This window comes from Salmo salar, chromosome 03 (genome assembly GCF_965601325.2).
Source record: "Salmo salar chromosome 03, fSalSal1, whole genome shotgun sequence".
Lineage (NCBI taxonomy): Eukaryota > Metazoa > Chordata > Actinopteri > Salmoniformes > Salmonidae > Salmo > Salmo salar.
The window spans coordinates 86,153,872-86,180,000 of NC_138293.1; the positions used below are offsets into that span (position 1 = coordinate 86,153,872).

The window sequence follows — 26,129 nt, forward strand, 5'->3', positions numbered from 1 at the left end:
TCATTTGATATTATTGTATATTATGAATGTCTGTTGAGAGAGACTAGGTCCCCCGTCCCACCTTGGTATGACCCATACCAGACCTAACTCATTCCCATGATAGTTTACTCCAATAGCATTTCATGATGGGTCTAGTATTGAGTCAAAAACAAGTAGTTTACCCCAAGAGGAAAAGAGTGGGATATGACTAGATTGACGCCATAGTTTTATTGTGGGACTTTTTCTTTTCTCACTCTTCACCCTTTAGTCCTGACACCTCCTCCTTTCTTTCTTTCTTTCTTTCTTTCTTTCTTTCTTTCTTTCTTTCTTTCTTTCTTTCTTTCTTTCTTTCTTTCTTTCTTTCTTTCTTTCTTTCTTTCTTTCTTTCCCTCCCTCCCTCCCTCCCTCCCTCCCTCCCTTTCATATGTTAGCGTGGTGCGGTGGCGGTAATGCGGTGACGCCCCAGCTTGGCTGCTTGGCGAGCAAACTCCAGACCCTGTGATTGCATGCAGGAGTCGGAGGATTGCATCACTGCCTGTGTGCCTGTGGGGAGAGGCCATGGGAGCCGGCTGACTGAGAGGGAAGGAGAGGAAGGGACAAGATGGAGTGGGAGACGGGAGAGAGTGAATGGATGGACAGTGTGTGTGTGTGTGTGTGAGAGTGAGTGAGTGAGTGAGAGAGAGAGAGAGAGAGAGAGAAGGTTTGGGATGGACAGAGTGACTGGGAAAGGTATTGAGAGAAAGATGAAGAGAAAAGGAGGGGGTTAAGGAGGAATAGAAAGGAAGAACAGGCAATAACTGAAAAAGAGAGGAATGGCTCCCAGGGAGTGGAGATAGAGGAAGAGGAACAGTGAGAGAGAGGGAGAGAGCAGGCAGGAGAGAGAATAGGGAGTGTCAGTGGGAGGTCAGGGTTGGTAGGGGTGGGTCTCTCTGACATTATTTCCAACTCTCAATTCAATTCAAGGAGATTTTTGTTATGAGAAACATGTTTACACTGCCAAAGCAAGTCAAATCGATAATAAACAAAAGTGAAATAAACAATATAAAATTTAGTACAAAAGGGAAAATAAATATGGGTTGTATTTACTATGGTGTTTGTTCTTCACTGGTTGCCCTTTTCTTGTGGCAACAGGTCGCAAATCTTGCTGCTGTGATGGCACACTGTGGTATTTCACCCAGTAGATATGGAAGTTTATCAAAATTGGATTTGTTTTCAAATTCTTTGTGGATCTGTGTAATCTGAGGGAAATATGTGTCTCTAATATGGTCATACATTGGGCAGGAGGTTAGGAAGTGCAGCTCAGTTTCCATCTCATTTTGTGGGCAGTGTGCACATAGCCTGTCTTCTCTTGAGAGCCAGGTCTGCCTTTCTCAATAGCAAGGCTATGCTCACTGAGTCTGTACATAGTCAAATATTTCCTTAAGTTTGGGTCAGTCACAGTGGTCAGGTATTCTGCCACTGTGTACTCTCTGTTTATATCAGCTTTCAGGTCAGACCCAGATGCAGACAGTGTCAAAGTAACAAAAGTGTATTACTAGTACAGGGACAAACAAAACGACAGGTCAAGGGCAGACAGAGGTCAGTCAACCAGATAGGGTGCAGAAGGTCCAGAACAGCATGCAGTCTCAGGGTCAGAGCAGGCAGGGGTCAATAATCCAGTGAGGTGTGGCTAGGTACAGAACAGCATGCAGTCTCAGGGTCAGAGCAGGCAGGGGTCAATAATCCAGTGAGGTGTGGCTAGGTACAGAACGGCAGGCAGACTCAGGGTCAGGGCAGGCAGGGGTCAATAATCCAGTGAGGTGTGGCTAGGTACAGAACGGCAGGCAGGCTCAGGGTCAGAGCAGGCAGGGGTCAATAATCCAGTGAGGTGTGGCTAGGTACAGAACGGCAGACAGGCTCAGGGTCAGAGCAGGCAGGGGTCAATAATCTGGTGAGGCTAGGTACAGAACGGCAGGCAGGCTCAGGGTCAGAGCAGGCAGGGGTCAATAATCCAGTGAGGTGTGGCTAGGTACAGAACGGCAGGCAGGCTCAGGGTCAGAGCAGGCAGGGGTCAATAATCCAGTGAGGTGTGGCTAGGTACAGAACGGCAGGCAGGCTCAGGGTCAGAGCAGGCAGGGGTCAATAATCCAGTAAGGTGTGGCTAGGTACAGAACGGCAGGCAGGGTCAGGCTCAGGGTCAGGGCAGGCAGGGGTCAATAATCCAGTGAGGTGTGGCTAGGTACAGAACGGCAGGCAGGGTCAGGCTCAGGGTCAGGGCAGGCAGGGGTCAATAATCCAGTGAGGTGTGGCTAGGTACAGAACGGCAGGCAGGGTCAGGCTCAGGGTCAGGGCAGGCAGGGGTCAATAATCCAGTGAGGTGTGGCTAGGTACAGAAAGGCAGGCAGGGTCAGGCTCAGGGTCAGGGCAGGCAGGGGTCAATAATCCAGTGAGGTGTGGCTAGGTACAGAACGGCAGGCAGGGTCAGGCTCAGGGTCAGGGCAGGCAGGGGTCAATAATCCAGTGAGGTGTGGCTAGGTACAGAACGGCAGGCAGGGTCAGGCTCAGGGTCAGGGCAGGCAGGGGTCAATAATCCAGTGAGGTGTGGCTAGGTACAGAACGGCAGGCAGGGTCAGGCTCAGGGTCAGGGCAGGCAGGGGTCAATAATCCAGTGAGGTGTGGCTAGGTACAGAACGGCAGGCAGGGTCAGGCTCAGGGTCAGGGCAGGCAGAATGGTCAAAACTGGGAAAACCTAGAGAACAGGAACTAGAACAGACAGGCACAAGGGGAAAACCGCTGGTAGGTTTCACAAAACAAAACGATCTGGCAACAGACAAACAGAGAACACAGGTAATAATATATTGGGGATAATGGGGAAGATTGGAAACACCTGGAGGGGGGTGGAGACAAGCACAAAGACAGGTGAAACAGATCAGGGTGTGATAGTTACGGGCCAAATAGCATTCTAGTTTGCTCTGTTTCTGTTAATTCTTAACCAATGTGTCAAGTAATGATCTTTTTGTTTTCTCATGATTTGGTTGGGTGTAATTGTATTGCTGTCCTGGGGCTCTGTGGTCTCTGTTTGTATTTGGGATCAGAGTCCCAGGACCAGCTTGCTTAGGGGACTCTTCTCCAGGTTCATTTCTCTGTAGGTGATGGCTCTGTTATGGAAGGTTTGAGAATCGTTTTCCTTTTAGGTGGTTGTAGAATAGAACTCTCTCTTCCTCTCTCCTGCTGTTATTCTGCTTAGTGTGGTGCTCTGTGTGTAGTAGGGACTGGCTTGTTGTGAAATAGCCCACGTTATTGTCAGATTACTCAGGTCTTTTCAAAGCCTCCACTACTGTTGTGCTATGTGCCTAAAGCGCTAGCTAGCGTTAGTGGAGGTAATCATCTGCATAGCAGTGGCTCGCCTACCCAGGGGCCTGACTGTTTACATAGAACTGCATGTATTAGGCTATTTGACAAACCACCCTGGTTTGGGTAGTGATACCGTGGGTGGACAGGTTGATTAAGCTTTTTGTATTAAAACATGAATTTCTTAAGGGAGATAACATGATATTTCAAATAGACCCGGGTACAAATACTAGTTGAACTTTTGCATACTTTATCTGTGCTTGTTTGAGCTTGCCTGTTGCAATGGAAAAGTCCCAAAACTGCAAACCCCGCCCATCTGGCACTCCAGGCAGGCTAAAGCAAACACTACATTTCAAATTGTACTTGAAACCAGATCTGATCACGGGTCCAGTCTTGGTGAAAGGGAGAAAGTATGCATTTTGAGACACACACAAACACGACAGATCTCAGTTAATAAAAGTGTCTGCTGCTGCCTGGGAGAAGTTTCCTAGCCCTAAACCAGAACTCAAGTCCTGGTTGCTACCCCTACCCTCTCCCCACCTTTTCTCTCTCTCTCTCTCTCTCTGTCTCTCTCTCTCTGTCTCTCTCTCTCTCTGTCTCTCTCTCTCTCTCTCTCTCTCTGTCTCTCTCCTTTTTGTCAATAATACCTATGTCTACCATTTCTATATACAGTATTTACCCCTTGCCACCTCCCTCCCTCCTGCCCCAGAGTCAAGTCAGGTCAGGCAGTGTTTTGTAATCCAGGCCTTGGCAGACTCAGTCGTAGTGTGAAAACACTGCCAGTCCACTGTTCTCAGACTAGCTCTCTGTTTGGGTCTAACAGTGATACTGGGACTGAAAGAGACATGTTGTTGTCCCCCCCATTCCAAGGTAGTGCTGGCATTTGACAACTAAATCCACTACTCGGGCCCTCCTACTCTCTCTCACGCTCTACTGTCATCTCTCACTTCTTCTCCCTCCTACCACCTTCCCTCTCTCCCCCTCTCCTCTGTCTGAGAGTTCTGGCTGGGGGCCATCGCTCAGTAAGAGGGTTCCTGTTGCAGTAAGTCCCCTCTGTTTCTCTTTGTCCCACCCTGTCTGCCTTCCACCTCCCTCCATCTCTCTTTCTCACACACACACACACACACCACACACACACACACACACACACACACACACACACACACACACACACACACACACACACACACACACACACACACACACACACACACACACACACACACACACACACACACACACACACACACACACACACGTTTGTTTTGCTATCCTTGTCGGGACCAAACAATTGATTCCCATTCAAAATCCTATTTTCCCTAACCCCTAACCTAAACCCAACCTTAAAGGCAGCACTTAATCCCTTGGTGGGATTTATCATTATTGATTTATTCTTTACCATTCAGCCATCAGATTTGCCACCAATGCTTCTTATAGGACACATCACTGCACTCTACTCCTATGTAAACTGGTCATCTCTATATAGCCGTCGCAAGACCCACTGGTTGATGCTTATTTATAAAACGCTCTTAGGCCTCACTCCCCCCTATCTGAGATATCTACTGCAGCCCTCATCCTCCACATCCACCACATACAGTACAAGGCCATTCTGTCAGTCACATTCTGTTAAAGGTCCCCAAAGCACACACATCCCTGGGTCGCTCCTCTTTTCAGTTCCCTTCAACTAGCGACTGGAACACGCTGCAAGCAACACTCACATTGGACAGTTTTATCTCCATCTCTTCATTCCGTCTCAGTCATGGACACTCTTACTGACAGTTGTGGCTGCTTCGTGTGATGTATTGTTGTCTCTATCTTCTTGGCCTTTGTGCTGTTGTTAGGCATGCTTGTACTACGTTTGTGCTGCTACCATGTTGTGTTGCTACCGTGTTGTTGTCATGTTGTGTTGCTACCATGCTGTGTTGTCATGTGTTGCTGCAATGTTGTGTTGTCTTAGAAAATAAAATCTATTTATCTATTAATTTATTGGTCCAGTTGGCATACTTTATTATTATAATTAGTCTTCCTCTCATTGTTGTCTTCCTCTCATTGAATCGTAGCAGGTGACCCCTCTGAGCTCTCAGCCTCCATTGATCCCTCAGGAAAAGAACCAACCCAATGTTCTTTCTTTACAGTTAGCGGGTGGTCCTTAATACAGCGCGCTGAATGATCAGCAGACGAACGCTATATCCACATTCGGTGCGATGTGTTCGAACCTTAACCCTAACTCCTAACCTTAACCATAACTCCTAACCTTAAGCCTAACTCCTAACCTTAAGCCTAACTCCTAACTCCTAACCTTAACCCTAACTCCTAACATTAAGCCTAAAATTGCCTTTTCCCTTGTGGGGACCAGCAAAATGTCCCCACTTGTCCAAATCTTCCTTGTTTTACTATCCTTGTGAGGACTTCTGGTTCCCACAAGCATATTAAAAACAAAAATACACACTCTCTCCCCTCAGCAGTCCCCCCCCCCGGCTCCTTGAATGCTGTAACAGTTATTATATAATCCCTATATGTTTCTGTGTGTATTTTTGTAGAGCCTGAAAGAGGAAGGGAAGTGTGAGGTATGTAGTGACAGAAGGAGGAAGGGAAGTGTGAGGTATGTATTGTCAGAAGGAGAAAGGGAAGTGTGAGGTATGTTTTGATAGAAAGAGGAAGTGTGAGGTATGTATTGACAGAAAGAGGAAGGGAAGTGTGAGGTATGTATTGATAGAAAGAGGTGTGAGGTATGTATTGTTTTGATAGAAAGAGGAAGTGTGAGGTATGTATTGATAGAAAGAGGAAGGGAAGTGAGAGGTATGTATTGATAGAAAGAAAATTGTGAGGTATGTATTGACAGCAAGAGGAAGGGAAGTGTGAGGTATGTATGAAGTGTGAGGTATTTATTGATAGAAAGAGGAAATGTGAGGTATGTATTGACAGCAAGAGGAAGGGAAGTGTGAGGTATGTATGAAGTGTGAGGTATGTATTGATAGAAAGATGAAGTGTGAGGTATGTATTGATAGAAAGAGGAAGTGTGAGGTATGTATTGATAGAAAGATGAAGTGTGAGGTATGTATTGATAGAAAGAGGAAGTGTGAGGTGTGTATTGATAGAAAGAGGAAGTGTGAGGTATGTATTGACAGCAAGAGGAAGGGAAGTGTGAGGTATGTATGAAGTGTGAGGTATGTATTGATAGAAAGATGAAGTGTGAGGTATGTATTGATAGAAAGAGGAAGTGTGAGGTATGTATTGATAGAAAGATGAAGTGTGAGGTGTGTATTGGTAGAAAGAGGAATTGTGAGGTATGTATTGACAGAAAGAAAGAAAACACAGAGAGGGGAAGAGTCTTGGGTCAGAAAGGACAAGAATTATGACATAAAGGAGAGAATGATGAGAAAGAGAGAGAAAGAAAGAATAGAAAAACAGAAATAGCAAACTATCCAGGGAAGGAGGAGGGTGTTGAGAAAAATAAAAGACAGGAGGAGAGAGGGGAGAGAAAATTAGAGAAAACAATTGTGAGAAAGGGAAAGGAAAGTCAGAAAGAGGGGGAGAGATAGACTGAGAGGGGAAAGAGAGAGAAAGGAGGGGGAGAGAGGCCCAGTGGAGGTTTCCTATCTGAGGAGGTGGCTGGCTGAGAAGAAAAACATCTCTCAACTCAGGGTGTGTGTGTGTGTGTGTGTGTGTGTGTGTGTGTGTGTGTGTGTGTGTGTGTGTGTGTGTGTGTGTGTGTGTGTGTGTGTGTGTGTGTGTGTGTGTGTGTGTGTGTGTGTGTGTGTGTGTGTGTGTGTGTGTGTGTGTGCATGTCATTGTTGAGTGATGGGACATGGGAGGAGGGGTATGTTGAGGTTGTGGTTTGGGTGTGTATGTGTCAGGGAGGAGGGGACAGTCAGAGCTCCTGCCCCGAAGGAAGGATGGAGAAGGGGGGAGAGAAGGTGAAAGGGAGCGAGAGGGAGAGAGAAGTGTAAGAGTGAGACACTAAAAGAAAACGCAAGAAAGGAGAAGTCCGTCGTATGGGTTTAGTGGTGGAAGGCCAATTGTAGCCTGGCTACAGATTTATTTGGTCATTCTCTGTTTAGCATGACAATAACCATAGGAGTTGCTGAAACAGTACAGGCTAGAATTTGCTTAGGTTAGTGGCCAAGATGTACCTTTTTATGTTTACTAAAGATATCCACTGCATCCTGTTCTAGGTGTATAGCCTGGCTAAACCAGACTCATCATAGTTGAGCACAGAATCAGTCATTTTCGGCCTCCCGAGTGGCACAGCCCGAGTGGCACAGCCCGAGTGGCACAGCCCGAGTGGCACAGCGGCACAGCAGGGCCTCCCGACTGGCACAGTGGTATAAGGCACAGCGGTATAAGGCACAGCGGTATAAGGCACAGCGGTATAAGGCACAGCGGTATAAGGCACTGCGGTATAAGGCACTGCGGTATAAGGCACTGCGGTATAAGGCACTGCGGTATAAGGCACAGCGGTATAAGGCACAGCGGTATAAGGCACAGTGGTATAAGGCACAGCGGTATAAGGCACAGCGGTATAAGGCACAGCGGTATAAGGCACAGTGGTATAAGGCACAGCGGTATAAGGCACAGCGGTATAAGGCACAGCGGTATAAGGCACAGCGGTATAAGGCACTGCGGTATAAGGCACTGCGGTATAAGGCACTGCGGTATAAGGCACTGCGGTATAAGGCACAGCGGTATAAGGCACTGCATCGCAGTGCTTGAGGTGTCACTACCGACCCAGGTTTGATCCCAGGCTCTGCCACAGCCGGCCGTGACCGAGAGACCCATGAGGCGGTGCACAATTGGCCCAGCGTCGTCTGGGTTAGGGGAGGGTTTGGCTGGCTGGGATGTCATTGTCCCATCGCTCTCTAGTAACTACTTGTGGTGGGCTGGGCGCCTGCAAACTGACTTCAGTAGCCAGCTGGACGGTGTTTCCTCCGACACATTGGTGCGGCTGGCTTCCGGGCAAAGCGAAGCAGTGCGACTTTGCAGGGTTGTGTTTCGGAGGACGCGTGGCTCTTAACCAACGACTCTCCCGAGTCCGAATGTGAGTTGCAGCGATGGGACAAGACTGTAATTACCAATTGGATAAATTGTGGAGTAAAAGTACAAAAATGTTGGAGGATTCTGGACTTTCTGCTTATTCCCTCGTGATTCCAGTAATCATCTGACTGGGAATTTTGGGAAAACTACCGAATTAAACCCTAGTCTGGTTTCACCAGGCTTCTAGACTGGTATCCCATCAAACAGTGCAGTGGAATCCCTTTGAAATGCTCTTTAAATGGTTGAGGTTAAAGTTCACACCCCACGAGTGTTAGCCAGTCACACCTGAGGCCTCATCTCTCCCACCTGGCCTGGCTGCAGTAACTGCAGTCCACTGGGCTCAGAGGGCTTAGAAACCAGCAGGCCTGGACACAGCTCCACTGCAAAGCGACTTGCTTGAGGTGTGAACAACGGACGCCATTATGTGTCAAATGACCTCAGGGGCGGCAGGTAGTCTAGTGGTTAGAGACAGGTAGTCTAGTGGTTAGAGACAGGTAGTCTAGTGGTTAGAGACAGGTAGTCTAGTGGTTAGAGACAGGTAGCCTAGTGGTTAGAGACAGGTAGCCTAGTGGTTAGAGACAGGTATCCTAGTGGTTAGAGGCAGGTAGCCTAGTGGTTAGAGACAGGTAGCCTAGTGGTTAGAGACAGGTAGTCTAGTGGTTAGAGACAGGTAGTCTAGTGGTTAGAGACAGGTAGCCTAGTGGTTAGAGACAGGTAGCCTAGTGGTTAGAGACAGGTAGCCTAGTGGTTAGAGACAGGTAGCCTAGTGGTTAGAGACAGGTAGCCTAGTGGTTAGAGACAGGTAGCCTAGTGGTTAGAGACAGGTAGCCTAGTGGTTAGAGACAGGTAGCCTAGTGGTTAGAGACAGGTAGCCTAGTGGTTAGAGACAGGTCGCCTAGTGGTTAGAGACAGGTCGCCTAGTGGTTAGAGACAGGTAGTCTAGTGGTTAGAGACAGGTAGTCTAGTGGTTAGAGACAGGTAGCCTAGTGGTTAGAGACAGGTAGCCTAGTGGTTAGAGACAGGTAGTCTAGTGGTTAGAGGCAGGTAGTCTAGTGGTTAGAGACAGGTAGCCTAGTGGTTAGAGACAGGTAGCCTAGTGGTTAGAGACAGGTAGCCTAGTGGTTAGAGACAGGTAGCCTAGTGGTTAGAGACAGGTAGCCTAGTGGTTAGAGACAGGTAGCCTAGTGGTTAGAGACAGGTAGCCTAGTGGTTAGAGACAGGTAGTCTAGTGGTTAGAGACAGGTAGCCTAGTGGTTAGAGACAGGTAGCCTAGTGGTTAGAGACAGGTAGTCTAGTGGTTAGAGCATTGGGCCAGTAACCGAAAGATTGCAAGATCGAATCCCCGAGCTGACAAGGTACAAATCTGTTGTTCTGCCCCTGAACAAGGCAGTTAATCCACTGTTCCTAGGCTGTCATTGTAAATAAAAATGTGTTCTTAACTGACTTGCCTAGTTAAATTAAAAAAGTTTCACTCATTGCTAACACTAAGACCTCATGGAAACTGCAAAGAGATGGGTACCAGATGAGGACATATTATAGATCTCCACTTTATGGCTGACCCATAAATGTTATCATAACTAGTTGCAAGAGGGTTGAGCTAGAGAGTAATCCCTTCCAGATAACATAAGATAATGGTGGTTGGGGCTGAGGGAGGAAGTCAACAGTGAACAGTTCAGCTGCTTCTGTGAATGTGTGTGAGAACTAGGACACAGGAGGACCTCCCTCTGAGGCCTTGGATTGTGGGATAGGATCCCAGCCAGTGTGTGTGGAAGCACCGAGAGAGTTCCCTCCTGCAGACCACCTCCCAGGGCCACAGCAGGAGGGAGATCAGTTACAATCAGGCTCAGAGAGGGGGTTATGATCGCTCTCTCACACACACACAATCCATCCATGACATCATTTTGGTCTTGTTATACCATAGATTAATTTCTCTCAGAACCTACTCCAGTATCCACAGTGTCTTGCTGATTCATTTCTCTCAGAACCGACTCCAGTATCCACAGTGTCTTGCTGATTCATTTCTCTCAGAACCTACTCCAGTATCCATAGTGTCTTGCTGATTCATTTCTCTCAGAACCTACTCCAGTATCCACAGTGTCTTGCTGATTCATTTCTCTCAGAACCTACTCCAGTATCCACAGTGTCTTGCTGATTCATTTCTCTCAGAACCTACTCCAGTATCCACAGTGTCTTGCTGATTCATTTCTCTCAGAACCGACTCCAGTATCCACAGTGTCTTGCTGATTCATTTCTCTCAGAACCTACTCCAGTATCCATAGTGTCTTGCTGATTCATTTCTCTCAGAACCTACTCCAGTATCCACAGTGTCTTGCTGATTCATTTCTCTCAGAACCTACTCCAGTATCCACAGTGTCTTGCTGATTCATTTCTGTCAGAACCTACTCCAGTATCCACAGTGTCTTGCTGATTCATTTCTCTCAGAACCTACTCCAGTATCCACAGTGTCTTGCTGATTCATTTCTCTCAGAACCTACTCCAGTATCCACAGTGTCTTGCTGATTCATTTCTCTCAGAACCTACTCCAGTATCCACATTGTCTTGCTGATTCATTTCTCTCAGAACCTACTCCAGTATCCACAGTGTCTTGCTGCTTCATTTCTCTCAGAACCTACTCCAGTATGCACAGTGTCTTGCTGATTCATTTCTGTCAGAACCTACTCCAATATCCACAGTGTCTTGCTGATTCATTTCTCTCAGAACCTACTCCAGTATCCACAGTGTCTTGCTGATTCATTTCTGTCAGAACCTACTCCAGTATGCACAGTGTCTTGCTGATTCATTTCTGTCAGAACCTACTCCAGTATCCACAGTGTCTTGCTGATTCATTTCTCTCAGAACCTACTCCAGTATCCACAGTGTCTTGCTGATTCATTTCTCTCAGAACCTACTCCAGTATCCACAGTGTCTTGCTACGCTGAAATATAACACTAAGTGTATATCTAATCTGATATAATAGGGTAAAGATCAGTAGGTCAGAGCAGGGTCAGAGGTCATTACTGATCCAGCCTGGAACAGTAGAGGTGTTGAAACACATACATACCCTCCCTCTGACCTTGGTCCATTATCCACCCCATCCTCCTGACCCTTCACCTAATCTACAGTCAGGGAAAAAAGTATTTGATCCCCTGCTGATTTTGTACGTTTGCCCACTGACAAAAGAAATGATCAGTCTATAATTTTAATGGTAGGTTTATTTGAACAGTGAGAGACCGAATAACAACAAAAAAATATGTCAAAAATGTTATAAATTGATTAGCATTTTAATGAGGGAAATAAGTATTTGACCCCTCTGCAAAACATGACTTAGCACTTGGTGGCAAAACCCTTGTTGGCAATCACAGAGGTCAGACGTTTCTTGTAGTTCGCCACCAGGTTTGCACACATCTCAGGAGGGATTTTGTCCCACTCCTCTTTGCAAATCTTCTCCAAGTCATTAAGGTTTCGAGGCTGACGTTTGGCAACTCGAACCTTCAGCTCCCTCCACAGATTTTCTATGGGATTAAGGTCTGGAGACTGGCTAGGCCACTCCAGGACCTTAATGTGCTTCTTCTTGAGCTACTCCTTTGTTGCCTTGGCCGTGTGTTTTGGGTCATTGTCATGCTGGAATACCCATCCACGACCCATTTTCAATGCCCTGGCTGAGGGAAGGAGGTTCTCACCCAAGATTTGACGGTACATGGCCCCGTCCATTGTCCCTTTGATGCGGTGAAGTTGTCCTGTCCCCTTAGCAGAAAAACACCCCCAAGGCATAATGTTTCCACCTCCATGTTTGACGGTGGGGATTGTGTTCTCCTCCAAACACGGCGAGTTGAGTTGATGCCAAAGAGCTCCATTTTGGTCTCATCTGACCACAACACTTTCACCCAATTGTCCTCTGAATCATTCAGATGTTCATTGGCAAACTTCAGACGGGCATGTATATGTGCTTTCTTGAGCAGTCCTTCACGGCGTAGTGTGTTACCAATTGTTTTCTTGGTGACTATGGTCCCAGCTGCCTTGAGATCATTGACAAGATCCTCCCGTGTAGTTCTGGGCTGATTCCTCACCGTTCTCATGAACATTGCAACTCCACGAGGTGAGATCTTGCATGGAGCCCCAGGCCGAGGGAGATTGACAGTTATTTTGTGTTTCTTCCATTTGCGAATAATCGCACCAACTGTTGTCACCTTCTCACCAAGCTGCTTGGCGATGGTCTTGTAGCCCATTCCAGCCTTGTGTAGGTCTACAATCTTGTCCCTGACATCCTTGGAGAGCTCTTTGGTCTTGGCCATGGTGGAGAGTTTGGAATCTGATTGATTGCTTCTGTGGACAGGTGCCTTTTATACAGGTAACAAGCTGCGGTTAGGAGCACTCTCTTTAAGTGTGTGCTCCTAATCTCAGCTCGTTACCTGTATAAAAGACACCTGGGATCCAGAAATCTTTCTGATTGAGAAGGGGTCAAATGCTTATTTCCCTCATTAAAATGCAAATCAATTTATAACATTTTTGACATGCCTTTTTCTGGATTTTTTGTTGTTGTTATTCTGTCTCTCACTCTTCAAATAAACCTGCCATTAAAATTATAGACTGATCATTTCTTTGTCAGTGGGCAAACGTACAAAATCAGCAGGGGATCAAATACTTTTTTCCCTCACTCTAGGTCCCACCCACCTCACCCCCCATGTGACCTTCCCCATGTCACCTTCCACCTCTCTCCCCATGTCACCTTCCACCTCTCCCCCATGTCACCTTCCACCTATCCCCATGTCACCATCCACCTCTCCCCCATGTTACCTTCCACCTCTCCCCCATGTCACCTTCCAGCTCTTCCCCCATGTGACCTTCCACCTCTTCCCCCATGTGACCTTCCACCTCTCCCCATGTGACCTTCCACCTCTTCCCCCATGTGACCTTCCACCTCTCCCCATGTGACCTTCCACCTCTTCCCCATGTGACCTTCCACCTCTCCCCCATGTCACCTTCCACCTCTCCCCATGTGACCTTCCACCTCTCCCCCATGTGACCTTCCACCTCTTCCCCATGTGACCTTCCACCTCTCCCCCATGTCACCTTCCACCTCTCCCCATGTGACCTTCCACCTCTCCCCCATGTCCTCTTCCACCTCTCCCCCATGTCACCTTCCACCTCTCCCCATGTCACCTTCCAGCTCTTCCCCCATGTGACCTTCCACCTCTTCCCCCATGTGACCTTCCACCTCACCCCCATGTGACCTTCCACCTCTCCCCATGTGACCTTCCACCTCTTCCCCATGTGACCTTCCACCTCTCCCCCATGTCACCTTCCACCTCTCCCCCATGTGACCTTCCACCTCTCCCCATGTGACCTTCCACCTCTCCCCCATGTCCTCTTCCACCTCTCCCCCATGTGACCTTCCATCTCTCCTCCATGTCTCCTTCCACCTCTCCCCATGTCACCTTCCACCTCTCCCCCATGTGACCTTCCACCTCTCCCCCATGTCACCTTCCACCTCTCCCCCATGTGACCTTCCACCTCTCCCCCCATGTGACCTTCCACCTCTCCCCCATGGTACCTTCCAACTCACCCACCATGTCACCTTCCACCTCTCCCCCATGTGACCTTCCACCTCTCCCCCCATGTGACCTTCCACCTCTCCCCCCATGTGACCTTCCACCTCTCCCCCATGTCACCTTCCACCTCTCCCCCATGTCACCTTCCACCTCTCCCCCCATGTGACCTTCCACCTCTCCCCCATGTCACCTTCCACCTCTCCCCATGTGACCTTCCACCTCTCCCCCATGTGACCTTCCACCTCTCCCCCATGTCACCTTCCACCTCTCCCCCATGTGACCTTCCACCTCACCCAACCATCCCTCTGACTTGCCCACCACCCAGCATATGCATTACCTCACCTTTCCTAAGCGCCAAAGGGAAGTGTGTTGAGTTGGGTACTTCCTTACAGGGGAGGCAGAAAATAACCTGGAATAGGATGGGAAAGGGAGGTAAAACAGAGGAGACACAGACCTTTCATTCACTCTCCTCACCCCCCTCGCTGTCATTCAACTGTTACAGCCTGTGTTTGCTTTGCCTTGGCAGGTGCGAGAGGGGGGGCTCTGGAGGGGCACAAAGCCGCCTTTCAAAGAGGCTAGCGACCCCACGGCTGAGTGAGGAAGTCTGCACAGGGGCCGAGCAACACCCCTTCCCCAAACTTCACAGCCTCCCGCCATCCCACCACTGCCCCCTCCTAAATCACTGACTGGGCCGTACACACACACACACACACAGAAACACACACAGGGCCAGCTAGCTCCCCCTTCCTTCTGACCTCCGCTGGTTCTAGAATCCACACACTGACTCACTTCCAGCCAGCCAGGGCCCTTCTCCAAAGTCATTACTGTAAAGAGAGGGTATCCTGAGGCGAATCAACATGCAGCAGAGTCATTCATTTCCAGCACCGCTGATTCACTTTTTCAACATACCCTCTAGTACTAAACGGGGACATGAGAACAGTATGAGAACAGTATGGCCAGGCGGACCTCAAGAGGGGACTATTTTATAGTTGCTCTGAATGTGCCTAGTATTTCTAAAGGGCCGATCATATGCTGTTCATCATTCTATTCTTGAGAGATGATTGCTGTCATGTACAGTATACTGTTACATAGGACTCTTTGAGACATTTTATAGATACAGCTTTAACAGTATCCTTAGCATGTCTCCCCATCACCCCCCTCTTTTTCCCCAGGGTATTGCAGCATTCCAACCCAGCCTGTATGACAGTCTGTACTGTACCACTGTTGGATTGCTCAGGTTATAGGGTGACAGCTTGCTAACTCCTATGGTCATTGTCACTTTGGTGTAAATAACCATAGGAGTTGGCAAGACAGCACAGACAGATCTGGGACCAGGCTAGTGTTAGCAGGGTTGGACTAGTTAAAAATGAGAAGAGAAGATGATGTATAGCGTCTGTCCTCAGGTCAGGTCTTGTAATGGTTTACACGTGGAGCTACTGGGGTGTGTGAATATAAGAGGGGCTTTTGTGTCCAGACCCCTGCAGTGGATTCTGCCCCAGGCACCACGGAGAACGGAGCACACTGATAGGACCATCAGCCACAGGAAGGGATCTGATGGGGCGGTCAGGGACGGTTTCAAGTTTTAATGTCACGTGCATAAGTACAGAAATGCCTTTCTTGCCACCTCTAAACCCAACAATGCAGTATTCAATATCAATGTAACACTACAAATAACATAAGATAGAACAGAAACACACATAAATGAAAATAAGAAGAACACAAGAAAGTAAGAAGTTATATACAGGGTCAGTTCCAATACCATATTTATAATGTGCAGGGATACTGGAGTGAAAGAGGTAGATATGTATAGGGGTAAAGTGACTAGACATCACAGGGAGGGATTTCACAGTTTAAAGGGGATGACAGGTGATTTTCTGCTACATTAGACAAACTAAAACACGTTGGCAGTGCGTGACGTGAGTTACACAACTCAGAGGGAGGTCTACTCTGCTGGCAGAGGCTTGATGAAGTTACCACATGTACCCAGACTCTCAGGAGGCCAGAGAAGCAGACAGAGGGAGATCTACTCTGCTGGCAGAGGCTTGATGAAGTTACCACATGTACCCAGACTCTCAGGAGGCCAGAGAAGCAGACAGAGGGAGGTCTACTCTGCTGGCAGAGGCTTGATGAAGTTACCACATGTACCCAGACTCTCAGGAGGCCAGAGAAGCAGACAGAGGGAGATCTACTCTGCTGGCAGAGGCTTGATGAAGTTACCACATGTACCCAGACTCTCAGGAGGCCAGAGAAGCAGACAGAGGGAGATCTACTCTGCTGGCAGAGGCTTGATGAAGTTACCACATGTACCCAGACTCTCAGGAGGCCAGAGAAGCAGACAGAGGGAGATCTACTCTGCTGGCAGAGGCTTGATGAAGTTACCACATGTACCCAGACTCTCAGGAGGCCAGAGAAGCAGACAGAGGGAGATCTACTCTGCTGGCAGAGGCTTGATGAAGTTACCACATGTACCCAGACTCTCAGGAGGCCAGAGAAGCAGACAGGGAGATCTACTCTGCTGGCAGAGGCTTGATGAAGTTACCACATGTACCCAGACTCTCAGGAGGCCAGAGAAGCAGACAGAGGAAGAAGGGGAGGGAGACGGAGGCCGGAAATTTGTGGCCCACTTTCTGTGAGTGTGATAAGCTCAATCAAGCACTGCTAAAGTTTAAATTATTAGTATTCAAATACTATTTGAATGCAGGTCTGGTATTCTTATCCATCATCTACCTCATTGGTCAGGTTACAACACACTCTTATTCAAACATCATGTGATTTTGTGTGTGTTTATCAGTCTATGCCTGGAGTAGGTATGAAGCAGGTGATTGCCTTGTAGTGTTGACATATGTGGGGTTAGACAGATATAAGCTGTTGGAATCTGTCAACACACACGTACACACACACACACGTACACACACACACACACACACACACACACACACACACACACACACACACACACACACACACACACACACACACACACACACACACACACACACCACACACACACCACACACACACACACACACACACACACACACACACACACACACACACACACACACACACACACACACTTTCAAGGTGGGAGACACAGGTCACTGTAGGACATTACTCTGAATTAGATATCAAACACATGAAAATGATGAACTAAGTTCTTATCAAGGCTATACCTATCTCCTACTACTACTCTTCCTCTGGGAACATCAATACATTATACAGGTGAGTCAGTATTAAAACAAATCCTTGGGAAGGACTCAAATGACCAAAGGACCAATCAGAGGGGTGGTAGGCGTGGTTTAGCCCGACATAAGTTATTAGGGTTATGATTTAGGGTGTGGCTAGTGTCCTTTGAAAGGATAGGTTCTAGTGCCCACCAATGTGACCTGATTGCTCTGAAAGTGAGCCAAACAGCAAGAGTCAGGAGATACAACAGATTGTATATTAACTTCTCTTACTGACCTGATACCAACCTGACCATGGGCAGAATGTCATTAGACTACAGCATTGGTACAGTAACATGATCATTCTGGGTATACTTTTTGGTTATATGTTGTCTGTACGTTGTCTGGGTATTTCACGATTAGACAATTGCTAATGAACTTGGCAGTTGGCGCTACCTTGCGAGAGAGTATGTTATATTACCAATGCACCTTTCTGCAGCAAGGCATTATGATCTGTACCTCATATTACCAATGCACCTTTCTGCAGCAAGGCATTATGATCTGTACCTCATATTACCAATGCACCTTTCTGCAGCAAGGCATTATGATCTGTACTTCCAACACGTATGGTTTGTATTGCTGTGCTTTGAAAAATGTATGAAGGACTCCCCTCCATTTACCTCTGACTAGGTTATGTTAACAAAATCCCTCCTGAGATGTGTGCAAACCTGGTGGCCAACTACAAGAAACGTCTGACCTCTGTGATTGCCAACAAGGGTTTTGCCACCAAGTACTAAGTCATGTTTTGCAGAGGGGTCAAATACTTATTTCCCTCATTAAAATGCAAATCATTTTATAACATTTCTGACATGCGTTTTTCTGGATTTTTTTGTTGTTATTCTGTCTCTCACTGTTCAAATAAACCTACCATTAAAATTATAGACTGATCATTTCTTTGTAAGTGGGCAAACGTACAAAATCAGCAGGGGATCAAATACTTTTTTCCCTGACTGTATGTGGATTTGGGTGAAGGAGAAGTGGAGGAGGTTTGGGCGAGTTGCTGTGGGGAGCGCAGGGCTGGTTACCAGGGTAGGGGTAGCCAGGTGGAAAGCATTGCCAGCCATAGAAAAATGCTTATTGAAATTCTCAATTATTGTGGATTTATCGGTAGTGACAGTGTTTCCTAGCCTCAGTGCAGTGGGCAGCTGGGAGGAGGTGCTCTTATTCTCCATGGACTTCACAGTGTCCCAGAACTTTTTTGAGTTTGTACTACAGGATGCACATTTCTGTTTGAAAAAACTAGCCTTAGCTTTCCTAACTGCCTGTGTATATTGGTTCCTAACTTCCCTGAAAAGTTGCATATCACGGGGGCTGTTCGATGCTAATGCAGAACGCCACAGGATGTTTTTGTGTTGGTTAAGGGCAGACAGGTCTGGAGTGAACCAAGGACTATATCTATTCCTAGTTCTACATTTTTGAATGGGGCATGTTTATTTATGATGGTGAGGAAGGCACTTTTAAAGAATAGCCAGGCATCATCTACTGACGGGATGAGGTCAATATCCTTCCAGGATACCCGGGCCAGGTTGATTAGAAAGACCTGCTCGCTGAAGTGTTTCAGGGAGCGTTTGACAGTGATGAGTGGAGGTCGTTTGACCGCTGACCCATTACGGATGCAGGCAATGAGGCGGTGATCGCTGAGATCTTGGTTGAAAACAGCAGAGGTGTATTTAGAGGGCAAGTTGGTTAGGATGATATCTATGAGGGTGCCCGTGTTTACGGCTTTGGGGTGGTACCTGGTAGGTTCATTGATAATTTGTGTGAGATTGAGGACATCAAGCTTAGATTGTAGGATGGCCGGGGTGTTAAGCATGTCCCAGTTTAGGCCCAGTTTAGGCCCACGTCTCCACTAGGTTATGTTACAGTGCTCCACTAGGTTGTGTTACACGTCTCCACTAGGTTATGTTACTGTGCTCCACTAGGTTGTGTTACAGGTATCCACTAGGTTGTGTTACAGGTATCCACTAGGTTATGTTACAGGTATCCACTTGGTTATGTTACAGGTATCCACTAGGTTATGTTAAAGGTATCCACTAGGTTATGTTACAGGTATCCACTAGGTTATGTTACAGTGCTCCACTGATTTATGTTACAGGTCTCCACTAGGTTATGTTACTGTGCTCCACTAGGTTATGTTACACATCTCCACTAGGTTATGTTACAGTGCTCCACTAGGTTATGTTACAGGTCTCCATTAGGTTATGTTACTGTGCTCCACTAGGTCATGTTACAGGTCTCCACTAGGTTATATTACTGTGCTCCACTAGGTTTTGTTAGAGGTCTCCACTAGGTTATGTTACAGGTCTCCACTAGGTTATGTTACAGGTATCCACTAGGTTATTTTACATGTCTCCACTAGGTTATGTTACAGTGCTCCTCTAGATTATGTTACAGGTCTCCACTAGGTTATGTTACTGAGCTCCACTAGGTTATGTTACAGTGCTCCACTAGGTTATGTTACAGGTCTCCACTAGGTTAGGTTACAGTGCTCCACTAGGTTATGTTACTGTGCTCCACTAGGTTATGTTACAGTGCTCCACTAGGTTATGTTACAGTGCTCCACTAGGTTATGTTACAGTGCTCCACTAGGTTATGTTACTGTGCTCCACTAGGTTATGTTACTGTACTCCACTAGGTTATGTTACAGTGCTCCACTAGGTTATGTTACAGGTCTCCACTATGTTATGCTACAGGTCTCCACTATGTTATGCTACAGTGCTCCACTAGGTTATGTTACTGTGCTCCACTAGGTTATGTTACAGGTCTCCACTAGGTTATGTTACAGGTCTCCACTAGGTTATGTTACAGTGCTCCACTAGGTTATGTTACAGGTCTCCACTAGGTTATGTTACAGGTCTCCAATAGGTTATGTTACAGTGCTCCACTAGGTTATGTTACAGGTCTCCACTAGGTTATGTTAGAGTGCTCCACTAGGTTATGCTACAGTGCTCCACTAGGTTAAGTTACAGGTCTCCACTAGGTTATGTTACAGGTCTCCACTAGGTTATGTTACAGTGCTCCACTAGGTTATGTTACAGTGCTCCACTAGGTTATGTTACTGTGCTCCACTAGGTTATGTTACTGTGCTCCACTAGGTTATGTTACAGTGCTCCACTAGGTTATGTTACAGGTCTCCACTATGTTATGCTACAGGTCTCCACTATGTTATGCTACAGTGCTCCACTAGGTTATGTTACTGTGCTCCACTAGGTTATGTTACAGGTCTCCACTAGGTTATGTTACAGGTCTCCACTAGGTTATGTTACAGTGCTCCACTAGGTTATGTTACAGGTCTCCACTAGGTTATGTTACAGTGCTCCACTAGGTTATGTTACAGGTCTCCACTAGGTTATGTTACTGTGCTCCACTAGGTTATGTTACAGTGCTCCACTAGGTTATGTTACAGTGCTCCACTAGGTTATGTTACAGGTATCCACTAGGTTATGTTACAGTGCTCCACTAGGTTATGTTACAGGTCTCCACTAGGTTATGTTACAGTTATCCAGTAGGTTATGTTACAGGTATCCACTAGGTTATGTTACTGTGCTCCACTAGGTTATGTTACAGGTCTCCACTAGGTTATGTTACAGTGCTCCACTAGGTTATGTTACAGTGCTCCACTAGGTTATGTTACAGTGCTCCACTAGGTTATGTTACAGTGCTCCACTAGGTTATGTTACAGGTATCCACTAGGTTATGTTACTGTGCTCCACTAGGTTATGTTACAGGTCTCCACTAGGTTATGTTACAGTGCTCCACTAGGTTATGTTACAGTGCTCCACTAGGTTATGTTACAGTGCTCCACTAGGTTATGTTACAGTGCTCCACTAGGTTATGTTACAGTGCTCCACTAGGTTATGTTACAGTGCTCCACTAGGTTATGTTACAGGTCTCCACTAGGTTATGTTACAGGTCTCCACTAGGTTATGTTACAGTGCTCCACTAGGTTATGTTACAGTGCTCCACTAGGTTATGTTACAGTGCTCCACTAGGTTATGTTACAGTGCTCCGGACATCAGTTATTTGTGTCTTTAGATTAGAACACAGGTCATGTGGTATTCTCTGCAGAGTGTGTAGATATTAGTTGAGTGCTCTTTGTGTGTGTGTGTCCCGCTCTCTGTGTGTGTTTTCCCTCCCGTGTGTGTGTGTGTGTGTGTGTGTGTGTATGTCTGTGTGTCCCACTCTGTTTCTGTAGAACACAGGTCATGTGGTATTCTCTGCAGAGTGTGTAGATATTAGTTGAGTGCTCTTTGTGTGTGTATGTCCCACTCTCAATGTGTGTGTTTTCTCTCCTGTGTGTGTGTGTCCCACTCTGTTTGTGTATGTCCCACTCTCAATGTGTGTGTTTTCCCTCCTGTGTGTGTGTGTGTCCCACTCTGTTTGTGTATGTCCCACTCTCAATGTGTGTGTTTTCCCTCCTGTGTGTGTGTGTGTCCCACTCTGTTTGTGTATGTCCCACTCTCAATGTGTGTTTTCCCTCCTGTGTGTGTGTGTCCCACTCTGTGTGTGTGTGTCCCACTCTCAATGTGTATGTGTTCCTCCTGTGTGTGTGTGTCCCACTCTGTGTGTGTATGTCCCACTCTCAATGTGTGTGTGTCATCCCCTGCTATCTCCTGCTGATCAGGCCTGGTATCCCCCTGGACTGGGTTGTGGCAGTGGGGTGGCTGAACTTGGTGACCCCTTCCCCTCCCAGACACAGCTTCTCCTCATGTGGCCCCTGGCCAAACTCGCTCTCAAAGACCACCATTCAGTTCTGCACCGCCGCAGCGCAGCTCTGTGTTTGTGTAAGTATGTGTATGAGTGAGTGAGTGTGGGTATGTGTGGGGGTGTGTGTGTGACAGAGAGAAAGCGAGAGAGAAAGAGAGAGAGTGAGTGTGTGTTTTAGAGAGAGAGAGAGAGAAAGGAGAGGGAGAGAGAAGCCGGGGCAGGATTTGTGGAAATTACAGTAGGATAATTGCGGGGGGGGTGTGTGTGTGTGTGTGTGTGTGTGTGTGTGTGTGTGTGTGTGTGTGTGTGTGTGTGTGTGTGTGTGTGTGTGTGTGTGTGTGTGTGTGTCTGTGTCAGCTGGGGGTGGGAATAGATCAGTGTGTGTATTAGAGCTGTGTGGCAGAAATATAGACAGTACTGTGACTGAGAGAGGAGAGAGAGAGAGGGACAGAGAGAAAAATTGAAATTGAATTGAGAGAGAGATAGATGGAGAGAGAGAGAGAGAGAGAACAAGCGAGCAATTGAGAGAGAAAGAGAGAGAGAGAGTTGCCCTCTATGGTTGTGAGGTCTGGGGTCCACTCACCAACCAATAATTCACAAAATGGGACAAACACCCAATTGAGACTCCGCATGCAGAATTCTGTCAAAATGTACTTTCTGTTCAATGCAAAACCCCCAAAAATGCATGCAGGGCAGAAAAGAGCTGTTCAATTCTACAACCTCCTAAAAGGAAGCAATGCCCACACATTCCACCACAAAGCAAACAACATTGTAAATACAACCTATATTTATATGTTTATTTATTTCCCCTTTCATACTTCAACTACTTGCACGTTGTTACAACACTACATAGACAATAATATAACATTTGAAATGTCTATAGTCTTTAAAACATTTTGTGAGTGTAATGTTCACTAAAGTTTCCTTTGTTTATTTCCCTTTTGTTTATTGTATGTAAACATATGTTTACCATGCCAATAAAGCCCTTTGAATGTAATTGGACTACTGTACTACTGTGTGTTACTCAGAGACTGAGAGGAGAATAGTGGTGGTGTATTGTTAGATATTCTATATTACCTTGGACATTTAGCAGATGCTTTTATCTAAAACGAGTTATTATTTGAGTGATATTAATCCTGTATATTCTTGAAGAATATCACTTCATGCCTATAACCGCATGTGTGTTCAGTGGGCCTGAGTGGTATGGGGGCTGTCGGTGCCGAGCTGTTTGTGTGTGTGTGTGTGTGTGTGTGTGTGTGTGTGTGTGTGTGTGTGTGTGTGTGTGTGTGTGTGTGTGTGTGTGTGTGTGTGTGTGTGTGTGTGTGTGTGTGTGTAAAGTGGAACTGAGTGGGGGCTGATGGGCTGAGAGGGGGGGGTCATGCAGTGAGGCTACAAGGTCCATAGTGATTGGGAGGTGCTGACCAGGGGGGCTAGAGGGCAGTGGCCGGAGGGAGGTGGGGGGGTGGAGGGGTCAGGCTGAGCATCTGGATTGGATTGTAAACATTCCTGTGGAAGAGTGTGTGAGCAAAGGTCACAGGAGGGAGGGAGGGGACACTGGGAGAAGTGTGTGTGTGTGTGGGGGGGACAGTGTGTGTGTGTGGGGGGAGGGGGGTGGGAGGACAGTGTGTGTTTCGTTTGAGTGTGCATGTGCATGTGCATTGCTAGGAGGCAAGACAGTGTAGTTATGGGTAAGACAGTGTAGTTATGGGTAAGACAGTGTAGTTATGGGTAAGGCAGTGTAGTTATGGGTAAGATAGTGTAGTTATGGGTAAGACAGTGTAGTTATGGGTAAGACAGTGTAGTTATGGGTAAGACAGTGTAGTTATGGGTAAGGCAGTGTAGTTATGGGTAAGATAGTGTAGTTATGGGTAAGACAGTGTAGTTATGGGTAAGACAGTGTAGTTATGGGTAAGACAGTGTAGTTATGGGTAAGGCAGTGTAGTTATGGGTAAGATAGTGTAGTTATGGGTAAGGCAGTGTAGTTATGGGTAAGACAGTAGTTATGGGTAAGACAGTGTAGTTATGGGTAAGGCAGTGTAGTTATGGGTAAGATAGTGTAGTTATGGGTAAGGCAGTATTGTTATGGGTAAGACAGTGTAGTTATGGGTAAGGCAGTGTAGTTATGGGTAAGACAGTGTAGTTATGGGTAAGACAGTGTAGTTATGGGTAAGGCAGTGTAGTTATGGGTATGTAGTTATGGGTAAGGCAGTGTAGTTATGGGTAAGATAGTGTAGTTATGGGTAAGGCAGTATTGTTATGGGTAAGACAGTGTAGTTATGGGTAAGGCAGTGTAGTTATGGGTAAGATAGTGTAGTTATGGGTAAGGCAGTATTGTTATGGGTAAGACAGTGTAGTTATGGGTAAGGCAGTGTAGTTATGGGTAAGACAGTGTAGTTATGGGTAAGGCAGTGTAGTTATGGGTAAGATAGTGTAGTTATGGGTAAGGCAGTGTAGTTATGGGTAAGACAGTGTAGTTATGGGTAAGACAGTGTAGTTATGGGTAAGACAGTGTAGTTATGGGTAAGGCAGTGTAGTTATGGGTAAGGCAGTGTAGTTATGGATAAGACAGTGTAGTTATGGGTAAGACAGTGTAGTTATGGGTAAGGCAGTGTAGTTATGGGTAAGGCAGTGTAGTTATGGGTAAGACAGTGTAGTTATGGGTAAGACAGTGTAGTTATGGGTAAGGCAGTGTAGTTTTGGGTAAGACAGTGTAGTTATGGGTAAGGCAGTTTAGTTATGGGTAAGACAGTGTAGTTATGGGTAAGGCAGTGTAGTTATGGATAAGACAGTGTAGTTATGGGTAAGGCAGTGTAGTTATGGGTAAGGCAGTGTAGTTATGGGTAAGGCAGTGTAGTTATGGGTAAGACAGTGTAGTTATGGGTAAGGCAGTGTAGTTATGGGTAAGACAGTGTAGTTATGGGTAAGACAGTGTAGTTATGGGTAAGGCAGTGTAGTTATGGGTAAGACAGTGTAGTTATGGGTAAGACAGTGTAGTTATGGGTAAGACAGTGTAGTTATGGGTAAGACAGTGTAGTGGATATTAAAGTAGAATTCAGAGTATACCAGAGGTCATCCTCTAACCAGTCCCTGTATTAAACAGAGTCATTACCTAACCACACCTTCACTGACTCGGTCTGTTCATTGGTCATCACATTATTACAAGTTGTTAAAAACACTGAATTACTTTGCTGTTACAGTATAAATCATTGGCATTGAACATACCAGTCATATTCCGGTAATATTATAGGAAATAAGTGTATTTGATATTAAAACCCACATTCAATATTTATTTTAGTAGGAAAGTCAGTTAAGAACAAATTCTTATTTTCAATGACAGCCTAGGAACAGTGGGTTAACTGCCTTGTTCAGGGGCAGAACGACAGATTTTTACCTTGTCAGCTCGGGGATTTGATCTTCCAACCTTCTGGTTACTAGTCCAACGCTCTAACCACTAGGCTACCTGTCTCTAACCACTAGGCTACCTGTCTCTAACCACTAGGCTACCTGTCTCTAACCACTAGGCTACCTGCCTCTAACCACTAGGCTACCTGTCTCTAACCACTAGGCTACCTGCCTCTAACCACTAGGCTACCTGTCTCTAACCACTAGGCTACCTGTCTCTAACCACTAGGCTACCTGTCTCTAACCACTAGGCTACCTGTCGCTAACCACTAGGCTACCTGTCTCTAACCACTATCTCTGTGCAGGTCGGAAGTTTTTGGGAATAGAGCCATTGCACTCTCTCCAAGTATGATTGGCTGTATACAAGGGCTGGCCACTCTCTCCAAGTATGATTGGCTGTATACAAGGGCTGGCCACTCTCTCCAAGTATGATTGGCTGAATACTAGTGCTGGCCACTCTCTCCAACTATGATTGGCTGAATACTAGGGCTGGCCACTCTCTCCAAGTATGATTGGCTGTATACAAGGGCTGGCCACTCTCTCCAAGTATGATTGGATGAATACTAGTGCTGGCCACTCTCTCCAAGTATGATTGGCTGTATACAAGGGCTGGCCACTCTCTCCAAGTATGATTGGCTGTATACAAGGGCTGGCCACTCTCTCCAAGTATGATTGGCTGAATACTAGTGCTGGCCACTCTCTCCAAGTATGATTTTCTGAATACTAGGGCTGGCCACTCTCTCCAAGTATGATTTGCTGAATACTAGTGCTGGCCACTCTCTCCAAGTATGATTGGCTGAATACTAGTGCTGGCCACTCTCTCCAAGTATGATTGGCTGAATACTAGGGCTGGCCATTTCCAGGGACCTCACAATATCATATTTTCACGATACTTTGGTGTTGA

At 46.6% G+C, this 26,129-nt stretch overlaps 1 protein-coding gene across 3 annotated transcripts in view; it reads left to right on the forward strand.

Moving 5' to 3' along the window:
• Positions 1–26,129, forward strand: part of LOC123741732 (zinc finger protein GLIS2) — a 121,919-nt gene that overhangs the window by 40,116 nt on the left and 55,674 nt on the right. The window lies entirely within an intron of this gene.